The 18,557-nt window shown below is 38.1% G+C and overlaps 1 protein-coding gene across 6 annotated transcripts in view; it reads right to left on the bottom strand.

Moving 5' to 3' along the window:
- The window catches only part of PRKX (protein kinase cAMP-dependent X-linked catalytic subunit), a 141,515-nt gene that overhangs the window by 99,088 nt on the left and 23,870 nt on the right, over positions 1 to 18,557 (bottom strand). The gene's annotated exons all lie outside the window — the stretch shown is intronic.

Below are 18,557 nucleotides of genomic sequence, written 5' to 3'. Positions count from 1 at the left end.
ACAGTATTTAATCTGTTTAATTATTCTGTATAAAGGGTAATCATTTTATAAAATGAAGTCATCCTCTGATTTATCTTTTTTTTTTTAGCTCAGGCAAATGCAGACTTACTACATTTAACTCCATTCCTTGATTGCAAGTATCGTATCTTTTTTATAGTCTGCCTCAGGTTCTTCACAAAACACATACATAGCTCTCATTAAGCATCAACTACATTGTTGTTTTTGTTTTTAAACCAGTAAGAAGTCACTTTGTCCAATCTGTACCTAATTAAGAATCTTCACTGCTGAACAAAAATTGACAGACTATAAAATCCCTAAAGGTAGCAACTGTTTCAATCATCTCTGAATCCCTCAGAGCTTATACATGGGTACCTTTCCCACTGAGAAAAACAATATTTACTATAATTAAATAATGAAAAAAATTACAATAAATAATGGTTTTACCCATTAGAATACCTTAAGTGTACAAATAGATGACAGGTGACTTATGTGAAATTTCATTTTTTACTTTTGTTTTGCCAACCTGAAAGTCACAGCTAACATCTGAATTTACCACAGGGTGCTATACATACTAGGTACCCAATATATGTATGTTGTTTACAACAGTAGGAAGTGAAGAGAGTTAAGATCTATAGACTGGTAGGAGTTATGAGGCAGACAGCTTTTGAAACTATTTTTATAGACTCATGTAATTGGAACTTCTATATTATCTGATCCTGATAGAAAGCAATACTGAAGTCTTATAAAAACAAGCTTTCAAAGCCATACCTGGCTTTACTGGGTGAAAATTTATTATTAGCCTTTTCTGAGCTGTTACCATTCATATTCATACATGTGGAAAATCATGAAAATCAAAATATATCTAAGAAACACTGGAGAGGAAATATTACTTTGGAATCCAAGTTTCCTGCTTTTCATTCAAGCAAAAATATTTTGGTTTTTTTTTTTAATCCTCAAATGCTGAGATAACATATTGTTTCATGAAATGTCTATATTTGGAAATTATTTAACCTCCTTTTAATTATACTTTAGATTACTATAGTCATTCACATTTATCATTAAAACATTCCTCTCAGTTGGGTAGTTCAGGTTTTTTTTTAATGCAAAGCTTATATTTAAAAAAGACATCTACTTCAAGTAAATCATGTTTCCATTCTGAGAGCAAAACAAATGTTCTTGCTTTCAAAGATTTTGTAACTGACAGTTACCTATTAGGTTTTTGGTTTTGTTTTTGTTTTTTGGTTTGTTTGGGGGTTTTTCAGGCAATGGAGTTAAGTGACTTGCCCAGGGTCACAGAGTTAGTGTTATGTGTCTCAGGCTGGATTTGAACTCAGGTCCTCTTGAATCCAGGGCTGGTGCTCTATCCACTGCACCACCTAGATGCCCCCCTACTAGGTTTTAATATGACTTCTATAATAAAATATTTTACAATCACAATGTGCTACTTAACTTGAATATTAAGCCTAGCCAGTGAGATAGAACCCAGTTTTGTTTACTGAACATACTATCACATATTTTTCTCTTCATTTTTTTGAGATGTATCTAGCTTCTAGCACACCCTAAATACAAAAATTAAAAATTCTCCAGAACCCAAAATTACGACCTGTATTGTTTTTGCTTTGCTATCTTAGCTGCTCCAAAATCATATGTAAGAAAAACAGCTAGGTCTCAGTGGGTACCTGTCAAAGAGTGATATGGTACAATTTTAACTTTCTGTGAAAGATGCTCATTCTTGAGAATTTCTTGAGAAAGTACAAGAGAGTGTTCAACTCAGATTTTAGTATGAATTACCTACAGTTAGGTCCTGATTAGTTCAAAGAATGAATCCCATGAAGTGCCTGCATATATTTGAATTCACACTATTCAAAGTCATAATTGTGTAAAACATGATCACTGGTTCCAGCCCAATGGAAACATACAGTACAAATTCAAATAATTTGACCACTTCATGACTATTTGCATTAATCAGGACTCAGTTATACTGAACTTAGAAAACACAACTTGAATTTGATCAATAAATACCATCTAGAAAAATAGCTCAAAATATAACAGAAATTTGGAATGTGCTATATTTTTCTACAGTTGGAAAAGCTTCTTGGTGTACAGTTAGATCCAAGGGACCAGGTGTGAAAACAGCTACTTAGTTACAACTAGCAACAAAGATATGAGGTAATAATAACAATAAAAGATTAAAAAAGGATAAGAAGATATGAGGTAATAATTTTAAAAAATCTTTTAAAAGATCCTCTCCTTTCTTCTCTTTTCCTGTCCTCTTTCTCTGCCCATCCCCATCCTCTTTCTCTTCTTCACTCCCTTTTCCAAGTTTCTCTCTTTCATTCACAAACACTATATGCTGCCATAAATTAGAATGCTATAATGCAAATAATCCCATATTTTAAGAAAAAAATGAAAGGTCAAAAATAGCTCTAAACTTTTTTTCCCCACATCAATGAATGCCCAACTCTGAACACAAAAGATTTACATTTAAGCTATTTGCATTTGTGTTCACTTTTTGCTTTAATCTATTACACTATAGGATTATATGTAAATTGCTGAATATATACAGGTAGGAAAACAAAACCCAAACACTATAGAGAAATGCTATTTTTTTTTAAGATGTCATTTTCTAAAATGCTTGTTATAGAGAAGGCAATACAAAGACTGAAGTATTAAATATTGAAAAGAGCTTATTGCTACTATGAAATTCACTTTTCATTCAAAAAAGGCTCTACCAAAACCATTTCCACAAGAAGCTTCTATAAACTTGTTTTTTTAATTTTTTTTTTTTGCTTTTTAAGAAAATGTATCTATTTTTAGTTTTCAACATTCACTTCCACAAGATTTGGGGTTCCAAATTTTCACCCCATCTCACACCTCCCCCAACCCCAATATGGCATGCATTCTGAATACCCCTTCTCCTTGTCTGCCCTGCCATCTGTCTCTCCACCCCCCTTCTCTTATCCCCTTCCCCTTCTATTTTCCTGCAGGGCAGGATAGATTTCTGTACCCCATTTTCTATATTTCATATTTCCAAGTTGCATGTGAAAACATTTTTTTTAAACATGTGTTTTTAAAACTTTGGGTTCCAAATTTTCTCCCTTCCTCCCTCCCCACCCACCCTCACTGAAAAGGCAAGTAACTCAATACAGGTTATACATGTGCAGCAAAACACTTCCATAGTAGTCATGTTGTGAAAAAACTAACTCTACTTCCCCTTAATCCTGTTCTGCCCCCTATTTATTCTATTCTTTCTTTTGACCCTGTCCCTCCTCAGAAGTGTTGGCTTCTGATTACCCCCTTTCCCAATCTGCTCTCTCTTCCATCATCACCGTGCTCTCCTGCCCCTTCCCCCACCCCAGCCCACTTTCCTATAGGGCAAGATAGATTTCCATGCCCAATAGAGTGTGTAATTCCCTTCTTAAGCCAAATCTGATGAGAATAAGATTCACTCATTACCTCTCACCTTCCCTCGTTTACCCTCCACTGTAAGAGCCTTTTCTGGTTTTTTTTTTTTTTGTGAGATAATTTACCCCATTTAGCCTCTCACTTTTTCCTCCCAGTATAATCCTCTCTCACTACTTAATTTTATTCTCCAGATACCACCCCTTCATCTTCTGCTCACCCTCTGCTTTCCATCTATCTATCTATCCATCTATCTATATACACATACATACATATAATTTTTTCCCTCCAACTACCTTAATACTGACAAAGGTCTCATGAGTTACAAATATCACCTTTCCATGCAGGAATCTAAACAGTTCAACTTTAATAAGTCTCATATGATTTCTCTTTCCTATGTACCTCTTCATGTTCCACTTGACTTGTATTTGAAAGACAAATTTTCTATTCAGCTCTGGTCTTTTCATCAGGAATGCTTGAAAGTCCTCTATTTCACTGAATGACCATTTTTCCCCCTGAAGGTAAATTATACTCAGTTTTGCTGGGTAGGTGATTCATGGTTGTAATCTATCTCCTTTGCCCTTCGGAATATTATATTCCAAGCACTGCAGTCCCTTAATGTAGAAGCTGCTAAATCTTGTGTTATCCTGATTGTGCTTCCACAACACTTGAACTGTTTCTTTCTGGCTGTTTGTAATATTTTCTCCTTGACCTGGGAACTCTGGAATTTGGCTACAATATTCCTAATTTTCCTTTGGGGATCTCTTTCAGGAGATTGATGGATTCTTTCAATTTCTATTGTGCCCTCTGGTTCTAAAATATCAGGGCAGTTTTCCTTGACAATTTCTTGAAAGATGATATCTAGGCTCTTTTTTTTGGTCCTGGCTTTCAGATAGTCCAATAATTTTAAAATTATCTCTCCTGGACCTATTTTCCAAGTCAGTCTTTTTCCTGTGACATATTTCACATTTTCTTCTATTTTTTTCATTCTTTTGAATTTTTTTTTACAGTGTCTTGATTTCCCATAAAGTCACTAGCTTCCAATTGCTCTATTCTAATTTTTAAGGAAGTATCTTCTTCAGTAAGCTTTTTGACTTCCTTTTGCATTTGGCCAATTTTGCTTTTTAGGGCATTCTTCTCCTCATTGGGTTTTTGGACTTCTTTTGTCATTTGGGTTAGGCTATTCTCTAAGGAGTTATTTTCTTCAGTATTTTTTGGGGTCTTCTTTAGCATCACTCTCAGTTTTTCCTCTACTTCTCTTACTTGCTTCTCAAAATCTTTTCTGAATTCTTCCATGGCCTGGGACCACTTCATATTTTTCTTGGAGGCTTTAGATGTAGGAGCTTTGGCTTTGTTGTCTTCTTCTACTTGTATGTTTTGATCTTCTTAGTCTGACTCTTTTTGTGCTGCTTGCTCATGATCCCAGCCAATTACTTGAGTTATAAACTCTTTGTTAAGGTAGGGGTCTGTTTCCAGTGTGGAGAATGCACTGTTCCATGCTTCAGGGGTTTTGTGCAGCTGTTTTCAGAGATACTTCTAGGAACCTGTAAATTTTCAGTTCTTCCAAGATGCTATGATCAAGGGCAAGGTATTTACTTCTTTCCTGGCCCGTGCTCTGGTCTATGAGTGACCATAAGCACTCTTTTCTGCCTTGGAACTGTGAGGAGGATTTGCTCTGTACCACCACTACAAGTTCCACCAGGCTAGCAGTCCTCCTTGCCCCAGGACCGCCACCCAGAACTGTGACCCAGATCCAAGCGCAGGGCAAAGGAAGAGAATTCTGCACCAGCGGAGAGATCCCTGCAATCCCCCTCCAATCAGCCACTTGATTTCCCCTCAGACTGTGGACGGGAAGCTTAGGAAAAGCAGCTGCCACCCCAGGGCCGAGCTTGGGGACTGGAGCTGAGACCACCATGCTTCTCTCTCTCACCGAAGAAACAGACTTTCCCACTGACCTTCTAAGTTGTCTTTGGCAATAGTGGGATGAGAAGTCTGGAAACCATCACAGCTGCCCACGATTCAGTCCTCTGAGGCCTGTTCAAGGTTCGCTATGGCCTGCGTGCCTATGCAGAACTGCGTTCCTCTCCCAGCCTGGTGCGATATACCCTTCCAATCAACCATCCAGGTTGTCGTGGGCTGGAAATTTGTTTCACTCTGCTTTTTGGTGGGTTCTGCTGCTTTAGAATTTGTTTAGAACCTTTTTTATAGGTATTTGGAGGGGTTTGGGGGAGAGCTCAAACAAGTCACTGCTTTCACTCCGACATCTTGACTCCACCCTCTGTAAACTTCTATAAATCCACAAGATCTGGAAATTCTCATTAGACTACAAAACATCCTCTCCACTCTAAAACAAATGTTTTAGCAGTTTTCTTTTTCAAGTGAACCTCAAAGTCTTGGCCCTGCCGAAGGAATAATGAACTCTGATAATTATATACTGGGAAGCATAATTGTTCCAGAATTATAAAAATTCTCAAATGAACATTGAATAATTCAATATGACTGTGCACCATGTTATACATCTCAAAAGGTTAGGAAATTTACCTAAGACATATTGATATAAAACATGTTTCAATGATCTGGAAGTCACCTCATGTAAACTGCATTTAAACCTAGAGACTGGAATCAAAGATAGACTCAGAGGGGAAAATGGACTATTCAAAGGTATGCTTACTAGCCAAGATGACAAAACTGTGTTTTAAAGATGAAAAATGAAAGAATACAGATCACCATCTTGTGAACTTAATAGAAAATCATATAAATCAAGGTGTTGCAGTAAAAAGGGGGGCATGTTGCATATTTAAGGACATACTACATATTCAAATATCTTAAAGATGTAAAAAGTTATAGCATTTATTATATATCTAACTTAATTATTTTCCTTTATCCCAAGTAATTTGTACAACACTATATCTACATTCACATGTTCAATTCCAGTCAACACTGTAAATAGTATGCACCTAACACAGTATGCTAAGAACACTGCACTAGTCACTGAAAGAATATAAAAACGTAAAAGGAAATGCTCTCTACATTAATGGAGCTTACAGGGCTCTATGTGTATGTGTGTGTATTTGTGCAGGGTAATTACAAATCTTAAACTAAAATGGTATAAGACCCTGGAATGTTAAATCACCATTGCATCAAGTCATTACCACTTACTACACAAGGCAGAAAAGGACAATGGCGAAAAAATCATATGACAGAAAGAGATCTGTTTATTAAATCAGCCCAATCCCTCACAGTTTGAGAAATTTATTCCATTTCAAAGGCTTCCTGTTTAGGCACTTTGCACAAACTAGTGATGTGCTTTGGAACAGATTCAAAAGTATGGTACAGAGCAGCTGGGATTCCTGGCAAATAAGGCAAAACAAAAGAATGGTGTGGAAGAATGAAAAAAAACACTGGCTCTGGAGTCTGGGGATCTGGGTTCAAATACTGCCTCCAATGATTATTAATTATGTGACCTTGGCAAGTCCTCTAACCTCCATGGGTCTCAGTTTCCTTATCTATAAACTGAAGGATTTTGACTAGAAGTCCTTCCTGTTCTAGATCTATGACTCTGTGGTCAGGAATCACTGACTTATTCTACCTAGGCTCCTCTGAATCTAATGTGTTCCTTGGAAAAGAGAGCCCACAAATTCTATAAGTAAAGCAGAATTACACGAATCTTTATAGAGTCAGTCCTTCTTTTATGGATCTCTTCTAGTGGATTTATTTATCCAATCCTTCTGTATAGTTAGGTGACTAGGTCTATAACTGAGACATTTCCAGCTCATTTATATTTACCACCAGTTTTGATGGTTTACTATTTGTCACTTTATTAAATCCATTCTAGAGGAACTCTAAAAAAATCTCAAGAGTTGATTTTCATTTTTTTTTTTAACACAAATGCATTATAACTGACTCATGCATATACTGGCTTTTCTAAAAATACTCGTAAATGTTGCCTAACAGAATCTTGCAGTTGGAAGGCAGGTAAATCTAATCCAGGAATTTCCTGAAATAAAAAGTCATTCTTTATCATCCTGCCTCTGCTTCAAAATCTCCAAGGGCAGGGAACTTCCCTAATTCAGATCTCTACCCAAGTCACTGATGTAAGTGTGAACAGAACAGGGCCAAAGGCAGAAGTGTTCAGCCCACCACTAGTCATCACCAGGTGAAGAGTGACACTCCAGGCATTTTACTCACTTCTGTAATGGGCTTATTTATACTATTAACCAGCCCCAATGTATATGTACTCCACTATCAGGACATGGAAATTCACATTTTAAAACATACTTAAGTTCTGGTGGTATGTGTATGTGCATATGTTTTGCATTACCGGGAGAGGGAATAAGCATTTATATAGTGCCTTCTAAGTGCTACAGTCCATGGAGTCACAAAGAATCAGACATGACCGAACAACAGCTAAGTGCCAGGCACTGTGCTTAAGCACTTTGCAAATATTATCTCATCTGATACTCACAACAACCCAGGGAAGTAAGTGCTGTTATTATCCCCATTTTTCAGACTTGCCCAGAGTCACACAGCTATTAAGTGTCTGCAACCACATTTCAATTCAGATCTTCCTGACTGCAGGCCTGGCTTCCTTGGGATGAATGGAAAAAGGATGACTCGTGTAGAAGAAAGATGTATCCCAATTCCCAAACACTCTGGGATATAAGACTGAGAATTGTTTTTTGGTTTTTTTTTTTTAGTAAGTTGTTTCTTCTTTTAACCATTTAATCTAGGGGTTCTTAAACTGAGCTTTAAAAAAATTTTGATTATTGTATTTCGATGTATTTAGCTTTCTTTGTAATCAATCGTATGCATTTTATTTTATGCATTTAAAAATATTATTCTAAGAAAAGGACACCTACACTTCACCATACTGCCAGAAACATCTACAACACACAAAAGAGGTTAAGAAATTGTCTTAATCGTATCTCTTCCTTCTAGTTTTACCTACCATATTTGCTTATAGCCTTCATTCCCTCCAATTAAAATGGAATCACAGAATTTAGGGGAAGAAGGAAGCTCAGAAATTAAGTAGTCCAAAACCTCATTTTACACACAAGAAAATAGGCTTAGAAGAGGTAACATAATTTGACAAAACTCACAAATGAGTAAAAAAGCCAGAACTAGAACCTGGACCTACTCCAAAGTGCTTCCCTATGTACTATGCAGTCTCCTCTGTAGGGGAATGATATTCCTAACTTATATAATCAATTCAATTCAAGAAGCATTAAGTGAATGCCTAATTCACCATTAGGCACTATTTTAGTTCCTAGGGATAAAAAACAAAAATAAATAAATAAATAAATAAATAAATAAATAGATAAATAAATAAATAAATAAGTGAGATTCCCTGGCCTCAAAATCTGCTAGAGGAAAAGAGTATGTACAAGGACACACAAAATTAATACAAAGTAAATACAAAACAATTTTGGCAGGAAAGAGAACACTAATCAACAATCAGGAAAGGTCCCCTAGACTCGAGGGAGGAGCACCTGAGCTCTGATGGAAGCTGGAGATTCTATGAGGCTTTGACAAGGAGGGAGAGGAATCTCCTTGGGTACAAAGGCACAGGCTAAAGATGGAATCTCCTCTATGGGGAAAGGCATGTAGACCAGTTGGCTGAAATGCATATTGCATGAGGGACAGTAATATGAAATTAGTCTGGAACAGTTAGTACCAGATAATTAATTTTTTTTTCTTTTTTGGAGAGGTGGAGCTGTGGGGAGTGAATTTCCTTATTTCAAAAATGTTAGAAGTATAGTAACCACTTACAGGCCAGATCTCACTTCTAATAAGTGAGAGCATTAAATGAGTGTAACAATAATAACTAGTTCATAGGGTTGTTGTAAGGATTAAATGAGGTCAGTCAAGCAAGCTATCATTTATTAAGCTCCTACTATGTGCCAAGAATCATGCTAAGCACTGGGAATACAAGGAAAAGCAAAAGACAGTCTGCCCAGGACAGCTAGGTGGTGCAGCGGATAAAGCTCTGGCCTTGAAGTCAGGAGGACCTGAGTTCAAATGCATCCTCACACACTTGACACTTATTAGCTGTGTGACCCTGGGCAAGTCACTTTAACCCCGACTGCCTCACCAAAAAACAAACAAACAAAAAAGGAATGGGGCAGCTAGGTGGCACAGTGGATTAAGCACTGGCCTTGGAGTCAGGAGGACCCGAGTTCAAATATGACCTCAGACACTTGACACTAGCTATGTGACCCTGGGCAAGTCACCTAACCCCACTGCCTAGCCAAAAAAAAAAAAACCGTCTGCCCTCAAGATCATAGTCTAATGGGGGATACAAGATGACAATCACTATTTACAAACAAGATTTATACAGGATAAATTGGAAATAATCAACAAATGGCAAGTACTAGAATTAAGGAGGATCAAGAAAGGTTTCTTGTAGAATGTGGGACTTTAGCTGAGATTTGAAGGAAGACAGAGAAGACAAGGCATGGGGATGAGGAATGATTTCCAGGAGGAGAACCAGTGAAAAAGCTGAGTCTCAAGATGGGCTATCAAGTATGAAGAACAGCAAGGCCAGTGTCACTGGGTCAAAAAGCAAGAGTGAGGAAAGTGAAAGAGTAGAAAGGTACAAAGGGGCCAAGTTACAAAGTTTATAAAAATTTATAAACCCTGAGCCTGGAGGCAAAAAAGAGCCACTGGAATTAATTGAATAGGGAGGTAGGATGCTCAGACTTGCACAGTAAGTATTTGAAGGTTGAGTTAAGGATGACAGTCTAGAATGGGGACAGACATGAAGCAGAAAGAGCAAACAGCACACTATTGCAATAATTCAGAAATGAGGTGATAGGGACCTACACCAGGGGTTGTAGCTGTGTCAGAGGAGAAGAGGGGGCATATTCCAGAGATATTACGAAGATATAAACAACTGGACTTGGCAATTGATTGGATATAGGGGGTAAAGTGAGAGTAAGGAGTCAATGATGACACCTACTTTGTAAGCCCAGGTGACTGGGAGGATAGTGGTACCCTCAACAGTAATAAAGAAATTAGTAAATGGGGAAGGGGGTTAGGTGGGGTGGAGACAATGAGTTCAGTTCTGCACGTCTACAAGACATACATTTCAAGATTTAAAGTTCTTTACAATAGCGTATAAATATTAGCTACTACGTACAAAGTCACCCATTCTGAATCTGTTTCTTCATGCTACAGAATTAAGGGAGTGGACTGGAATACTTCCCATGTCTCTTCCAGTTTTAACTTTCTGTGCTCTATAAGCAACAGAATTTCCTAAACCAATCAAAACTATAATGTCCCTAAAAAAACCCAAACAAACAAAAACTGACATTTACAGAGCATTTTTAAGGTTTGTGAAGCACTCTTTTTCACTCTCATAACAGTCTTACGAGATAATCATAATCATTTTTACAAGGAAAATGAAAGATTATTTTGCCCACAGTCACACAAACAAGTGTCAGAAGCAGAATTCAAAATCGGATCCACCTTTGACTCCAAGCTCAGTACTCTTCATCACATCAAGCTGCCTCTCTAATAAGTAAAACGTGACACTTTTCAGCTAATTTTAAGATTAGCCTTCTAATTTCAACCTTCATTGCTCTGGCTTTTGGCCCTAACATGAAAACCTGAATTAACTTTAAAGTGTGGAAAAGTAGCCAATTTGAAAGCACACCATTTACTTAAACACCTTTTAATTCTGAAACTTCTTAAGGAAAAGGATATAGCTGGATGTCTATGCTTGTTAACTTATCCATAACATTTATACAGCAGTGGCAGGGAATAGGACTGATTGTACATTAGGTACTCTGATCAGTTACAGGAAACGGGAGCTGTAACCTTTGCCCAAAACAGTATGTTTATAATCTAATAGGGGGAAAAAAAGGCAACACAGGAAGAATAGGAAGCATGTGCACATCCCTGGCAGAATAATAATAGTAATAAGAGTGATAATCCCAACAGTCATAATTATAATAACTGATGCTTAAAATAACACTAAGGTTTGCAATGTTCTTCACATACATGGCCCAAATGGAATCCCACAACCACCTTGTGATATAAGTTCCTCAGGTATTTTTATCCCCATTTTATTACTAAGGAAACAGGCTCCAAGAGGTTAAATGACTTCTCTGTGGTCACATAACTAATTAGTGAGTGTTAGGAGCAAGATTCAAATGAAAAATCTCTGCTGACTGCAAGCTCAACAATACATACCACAATGACTTCCAAACTCTGAAGTTGTCCCAGTCTATTAAATCTGCTTTACAGAAGAATCGGACCAGCCAGAGAAAACTGAAAATAGCAGATTTCTATTTGATATGTTCTAACTGACCGAAGAGAAGGCTTAAAGCTTTGGGGAAACCCAAAGCTGGACTCATGGCAAGGGGAAGAAAGGCCAACAAAAATTAATATAACTACCTCCATGAAATGGTCTCGACCACAGCAGGAAGAACATGGGGTTTTAATGATAGTTCTAATGAGGGCTTGTTTTGTAGCTTTGTTGCTCCCAGCTATGGCTCTGTTAATCAGTAAGATTCTTCCTAATCAGTGTGTGTGTGTACCTGGGGTCCCATAAATTCCATCAGGATAATGTACCAACGTCTGAGAGCCAAAAACCTCCAAAATTACGGCAATGTGCTGATACCTCACACTGGGGCAGGCTACAATACCTCCAACACGAGAGCAGCGGACAACTCCAGAAAGGTGCAGTGGGCCAACACTAACTCCATAGTAGGACAGCATACACAGGAGGACAGTGAAACAGGCCATCCACCCACTTGTCATCAAATAGGCAAAAACTATGGGTTTCTACAGGAAGGAAGAGAGAAGGTATCACTCAAGTGATATGATTGGCTGGCTTCCTCCCTCTGATGTTGGACAGGAAGTAGCATGCTCCAGGCAAGTCACATCACTACTAATATCTTGACAATTACCCCTCAGCCCCTGATGGAGACAGCTCAGGCCCAAGAACCTTGGGAATGGCAATGTCTCCTAAATCACCAGACTTGTTTCCAGCCCAGTTCCCCAGCCCTTCTGGAAAGAGAAATCATTGTGGAGAAAGGGTCCACGCTCCTCATCACTATCAATAATTGCTGACCAACTCTAAAAAATAGAAGATGGTACTGAAGGAGGCCCAAGGCAGCTAGGTGACTCAGTGGAGAGAGTGGTGGGCCTGAAGTCAGGAAGATTTGAGTTCAAATTTGGCCTCAGCCACTCACCAGCTCTGTGACTCTGGGCAAATCATTTAACCTCTGTTTGCCTTAATCTACTGGAGAAAGAAATGGCAAACAGCTCCAGTATCTTTGCCAAGAAAACCCCAAAAGGGATCATAAAGAGTTAATATGGCTAAACTACAACTGGAACCCTACAAGTGGCAACAACCCCACCACTCCCAGTCCTACCTCCAGCCAAGCCAGGGAAGCCAGCCAAATGGAAGAGAGGCCAGCCACTGAAGCAGTTAAGGCCCCCAGAGGGAAAGAGAGCAGGCAGGCAGTATGTTCTGGGCAAATCAAACTACCATCACAACCCTGACCACCATTTCCTCAGATCCTGATGGAGGCAGCCCAGGGAACTGATCCCAAGAGCTCAGGGAACAGCAACACTCTAGAGAGAGTTATATGAAATGATACAGAGTAAAATGAGCAAGACCAGAAGAATAATTTATAACATCAACATTATAAAAATGAACAATTTCAAGGACTTTTATAAGCTCATGAAGAATGAAATAAGCAGAGCCAGGAGAAGAATTTATACTATTAAAACACTGCTGTAAAACAAACAACTTTGAAATCTATAAGAACTATGATCAATATAATTAACATTCATGACTTCAGAGGACCAATGATGAAATGTGCTATCTATTACAGAGAAATACTGGATTGGAGTCAGAATGAAACATATTTTTGTATATAGACATTGGATGAAATTGTTTTGCTTGACTAATCATATTTGTTATAAGAATTTCTTTTGAATTTCTTGAGAAAAAGAAAATAGAGAAGTGATAGAGATGTAAAATTTTGCATGTACTTTCAAATGAGGTCATTGTATTATTAGTTTTATAGAGGACCTGTCACTAATTGGGAGTAATCTGTAAATATATGTAATTGAAAAACAAAACACATCAATAAAACTGAAAGTGACAGAAAAAAGGAATAGTAATGCTTCCAGCCCACTGCCCTTAGTCGTCATCGATGAAAGCAACCCCTCTAGGGATTTATCCTGGCAACTGCTCCTCCAGGTCTGCTGAATACCCAGAAAATAAAGTTCTTGCCACTAAAGTCCTTGCATTGTTAAAAAAAAAGTTCATCATCAGAAACTCATGTGACTTTATCAGTGAAAATGACATTAAAGATGAAGTATTACTACCAGCTTTGCTGCTACACTCCAAGGACCATGGGACATTTCCATCAGACTTGCAGCTCAAATCTTCTATATATGTAGTCTCACTTACTAGAATATGAGCTCCTTAAGGCAGGGACTGTCTTATTTTTCTATTTCTATCATGAGCACTTTAAGTTTCTTGCATGCAGTAAGCACTTAACAAATGTTTCATTCATTCATTCATGTCATAGGCAGGGACCCACCAATGAGCAAGGAAAAAGAGCATATAAGTTTATCCCATGTAAGAACTGATTCAAATTGGTAGGACTAAGAGCAATTTCCAAAAAAATAAAGTCAAAGAACATGAACAGATACTTTCAAAGGAAAAAATCCAAGCTATAATGAACCATATTTTTTTAAAATACTCTGAATTGCTAATAATTAAAGAAATACAAATTAGAGCCAAGTTGAGGTTCTACCTCACACCCACTGGACCTGCCCAAACTGTCTAATCTCCAACTGCAGCACTGCTTGGTTTGAACTAGGAGGAATATGATGGCCCCCTCAGGATAAGCTGATCACCAGAATCTTTTCATGCCTTCTAACTCAGTTTTGAATACTCACTACCTTCCTAAGTCCCTCAGCCCCCTCTCCCTTCTTACTGGAGAGCTGGAGAGCAGGGCACTCAGCTACTCCCAAAGCTTTCCTTTACAGAAGGTCATATCTGGATGCTCCAGCTAACTCCACTTTCCATCTGCAGCTTTATTTGATTTGAACTTCAGGGAAGATGATGTCCTGCACCCCTCCCCCCAAAGTAGGTACCCCAAACCTCCCCCCTTTTCCAGCTTCCTTTTGTGTGTTGTCTTCCCCCATTCAGTTGTAAGCTCCTTAAGGGCATGAACTGGTTTGTTGACGTCGTTGTTTGTTGCTGTTGTTTTGACTTTTATTTGAATCCCCAGTACTTAGCACAGTGCCTGGCACATAGTAAGCCTTTATTAAATGTTTACTGAATTGAACTGAATTGAATTGAAAATGACAGATGCTGGAAAGGCTTCAGGAAAACAGGTACACTGAAATGCTGGTGGATCTGTGAATGGGTATTAGCCATTATGGAAAACAACTACTTCCAAAAAGGCACTAAACTGTCTATAACCTTTGACTCAACTATACCACTATTAGGCTTATATTCCAAAAATATCCAAGGACCCAGTAGTATAAAAATACTTGCGGCAGCTCTTTTTGTAGCTGCCAAAAAGCTTGAAACTTAGGGGAAGGTGGGAATAGGGCTCACCTGCCAGGGATGACTAAACAAATTATGGTATAAAAATGTAATGTAATATTATTGTGCCATAAGAAATGATGAAAAGTGTAGATTTTAGAAGAAATGGAAGACTTCTATGAATTTAAGTGGAGCAAAGTAAGAAGAATTAGGAGAACAATTCATACAATAATAACATTATAGAATGAAAGCAACTTCGAAAAACTTTAGAACTATGATCAAGGTCATACATCTTGTTACACAAGGGTCTTGAGTGAAGTAGGACTCCAATCCTCTTCTTTAAATATGTGCCCTTTCTAAGTGTCTCTATCTAAACACTTTGTTGTCTGAAGTACCAAAGGATTAGTCAACAAGTATTAATTAAGAACTAGGTTCTGTGTAATAGGAAAAAAAAGGGGGGGGCCTTTCCAATGGATAATTTATCATCAGAAACAAGTTAATAACGGTACCTGTTGCCATGACAAAATATCGATTTGTATTAGGGAAAGGTAATTTATAGATCAAATATCCAAGTGTGGGGAAGCTACTTAAAGCAAATGATGAAGACCCTAGAAATCACTAATAGAAAGACTAATAATTTCCTCAAGCCTATTACTTTATAAAATTCATTACCACCTGAAGCATCAAGTATAAAAGATACTCAAATTTTAAAATGAATGAAGACATATTAAAGACATTGTACATACTGAAGAAATAAATCACAAGGAGGTGCTTACTAAGTTCTTGTTGGGTTGGGCTGGATTCTTTTTTTTCACTTCTTCACAAACTTGTTTAGAATTTCCCCAAATGTCTAACGTGTTTTTTGAACTGCTACTAACATAATCAGACAGAAAGTGATTCTGTTAGAAGATGAAAGTCATTCAAGTGGACAGCTTCTGCACTAAGAGGCAAAGGCCCTGTGGGGGAGGGTGTGGTACTTTGGTCTCCATTATCTCCAGAAACCCAATTTTCTCCCGGAAACATTCCTGGAGCAAAGTAAAACATTCCTAGAGACAAGGTAAAACATTCAAGGCCACTCCTGTGTTCTGCTATCCCCCACCAGTAATTTTATGATTATGATGTGAAATATATATTATTATACTGAACCCTTAAAGTCTTATGACATTTTAGGTCAACACATTTTTTCCCCAATCTTGTCAGTATCTCTTTTATACCACCATTTTCATTATTAAAAGTAGTTTTTTCACTTCTCTGTCCTCTATTATCTGAATGTGGACACTACTTCTCTAGATTCCATCACTGAGCAAACAAAATGACTGAGAACAGTTACTTCCCCAATTCATGAATACCTGATTTAAGAACTTTGGGTACCTAAAAAACTGCAGATTCATAATGAAAAGAGACACTGGATATGGAGTCAGGTACTCATGTCTGAATCCCAGACCTACCTATTTCTTCAACTACAAAAATGATAATGATATTAAGTTCTCTAAAGTTTCTACCAGATCGAAATACTTTGAATCCAGGATTACATTCCCATTCCTACCCCACACCAAAAGACAGCAACAGAGCTATTCTGGACCAAGAGTACCATTTGAGAGCCAACAATAAAACTCTTTTCCTATCTTCCTTCTTCATCTCCCCAAGAGATAGCATATATACCATATATACCCAACCACCCAAAGGACAGTGTTTTACTTTAAAATTACTCCAAGCTTAGTCAGTCATTTGTTAAGTGACCACTAAGTGCCAGGTACTGTACTAATAGGCACTGCATACAAAAAAGAGGCAAAGGATAATCCCTGCCCCCAAGGAGCTCATGATTAATCTAATAGAGGGAGATAACAAACAAGCTATATACAGACTAAACAGGAAATAATTAAGAGAGGAAAGACACTAGAATTGAGAAGGGTTGGAAAAGGCTTCCTATAGAAGGCTTCCTAAATTTGTTGCCTACCTAGGCTTAAAGGAAAGCAGTCTGAGAAAATGCCTGGAGCCAAAAAAAAAAAAAGTAACTCATTCTAGGAACAGAAAGAAGGACAGCGTTACCAAAAGAAAGTAAGACGTAAAAAGACTGGAAAGGTCGAGGAGGCAATGAAGGACTCTAAACACTAAACAGAGGACTGTGTGTTTGATCCTGGAAGCTACAGGGGGTCACTGGAGTTTATTGAATACAGGAGGTAACACAGTAGAATCTGCTCTTTAGAAAAACAACTTTGGTGGTGATGGGGTGCTTGTGTTTGGGTGCTTGTACTTGGACCCCAATTTCTCCCTAGCCTCAGAAACACTGTCCCTTTAAGCTCTGAGTGAACTAAAAACACCCCTTCCTGTGTCAAGCAAATTCCAGGACCAGATAGAGCTGATCAGTATTCTTCCTGTTTGTTATCACTGGGCCCAGGATGTCTGGGACCAGATACTCTCTTGAATAATGGGATTTTTCTTATCTTGAGTTTCAATTGAGAACTAACCTCTCCTTAACCACTCCCTCATCCCACCCTGATTCACCTAGTTAGCATATTGGGCACAAGTTTTATTGTATTTTATCCTATATAAACTTTAACTGTACCTCTCTAAGGTTGCAGGATCCTTTAAGAATTCTTGCCCGCTGAAAAGCGTAACAATAAATCTTTGCCACCTTGGGTTAAAGAATGCTTGAGTCTGTGAATTCATTCCAGACTGCCCATCCTGTACTCCAGTCTTTGAGGGGTCACAACCTCTCAACCTCTCAGCCCACAACAGTGGCTGAATGGAGGATGGATCAGATCTGGGAGAGACTTGAGGCAGGCAGACTCCTAGCAGGTTACTGCAACAGTCCAGGTGTGAGGTGAGTAGTAGCAGTGATAGAGGAGAGAAGGGAGCAAACTTGAGAAATGTTGCAAAGGTAAAACTGACAAGCCTTGGCAATAGACTGAATATGGAGGGTGAGAGCTAGTAAGGAGTCAAGCATGCCTCCTAGTTTGTGAACTTGACGGACTGAGAGGATGGTGTTGCCCTTTCTAGTAACAGGTAAGTCAGGAGCAGGAGAGAGTATAATGGCAAAGACAGAGTTCAGTTTTGGATGAGTTTAAAATGTCTACTGGACAGCCAATTTGAGATATTTGAAAGGCAACTGGAAATTTGAAACTAGAGGTCAGCAGAAAGGCTAGGGCAGGATAGGCATATTTAAGAATCATCAGCATTGAGATGGTGGTTAAATCTGTGGGAGTTGATGAGACTGCCAAGTGAAACAGCAGAGAGGGAGAAGAGGAAATGATCCAGGATAGAATCCTGAGAGACATCTGCAATTAGAGGGGGTGATAAGAAAGAAGATTCAGCAAAGGAGAGTCTAAAAAGGAACTCACAATTTAATTCAAATAATGAACATTTTGTTTAGCCTTTTTTTCCCTTACCATTCTTGTTCTCCCAGAAAATTTTTTATATTTCTCTGTATTTCTCTTCACTCCATTTAAGAACCAAAACCAGATTCTAATCATGGTTAATAGTACAAGTATAGTGCTAATTAATGATAATCTAAAATCGAGGTAAAAGAAATGCCTAAGTTCTTCAATGAAATTATAACACAATTTATAATGAATATGCTGATCCATCTATTTCCAAAGCCATTGAAAGTGACCAGAAGTCTTTTTTTGTCTCCTTT

Source organism: Phascolarctos cinereus, unplaced genomic scaffold (assembly GCF_003287225.1).
Source record: "Phascolarctos cinereus isolate Bilbo 61053 unplaced genomic scaffold, phaCin_HiC Scaffold_726;HRSCAF=1367, whole genome shotgun sequence".
NCBI lineage: Eukaryota > Metazoa > Chordata > Mammalia > Diprotodontia > Phascolarctidae > Phascolarctos > Phascolarctos cinereus.
This window is presented reverse-complemented; position numbering and strand designations above follow the sequence as displayed.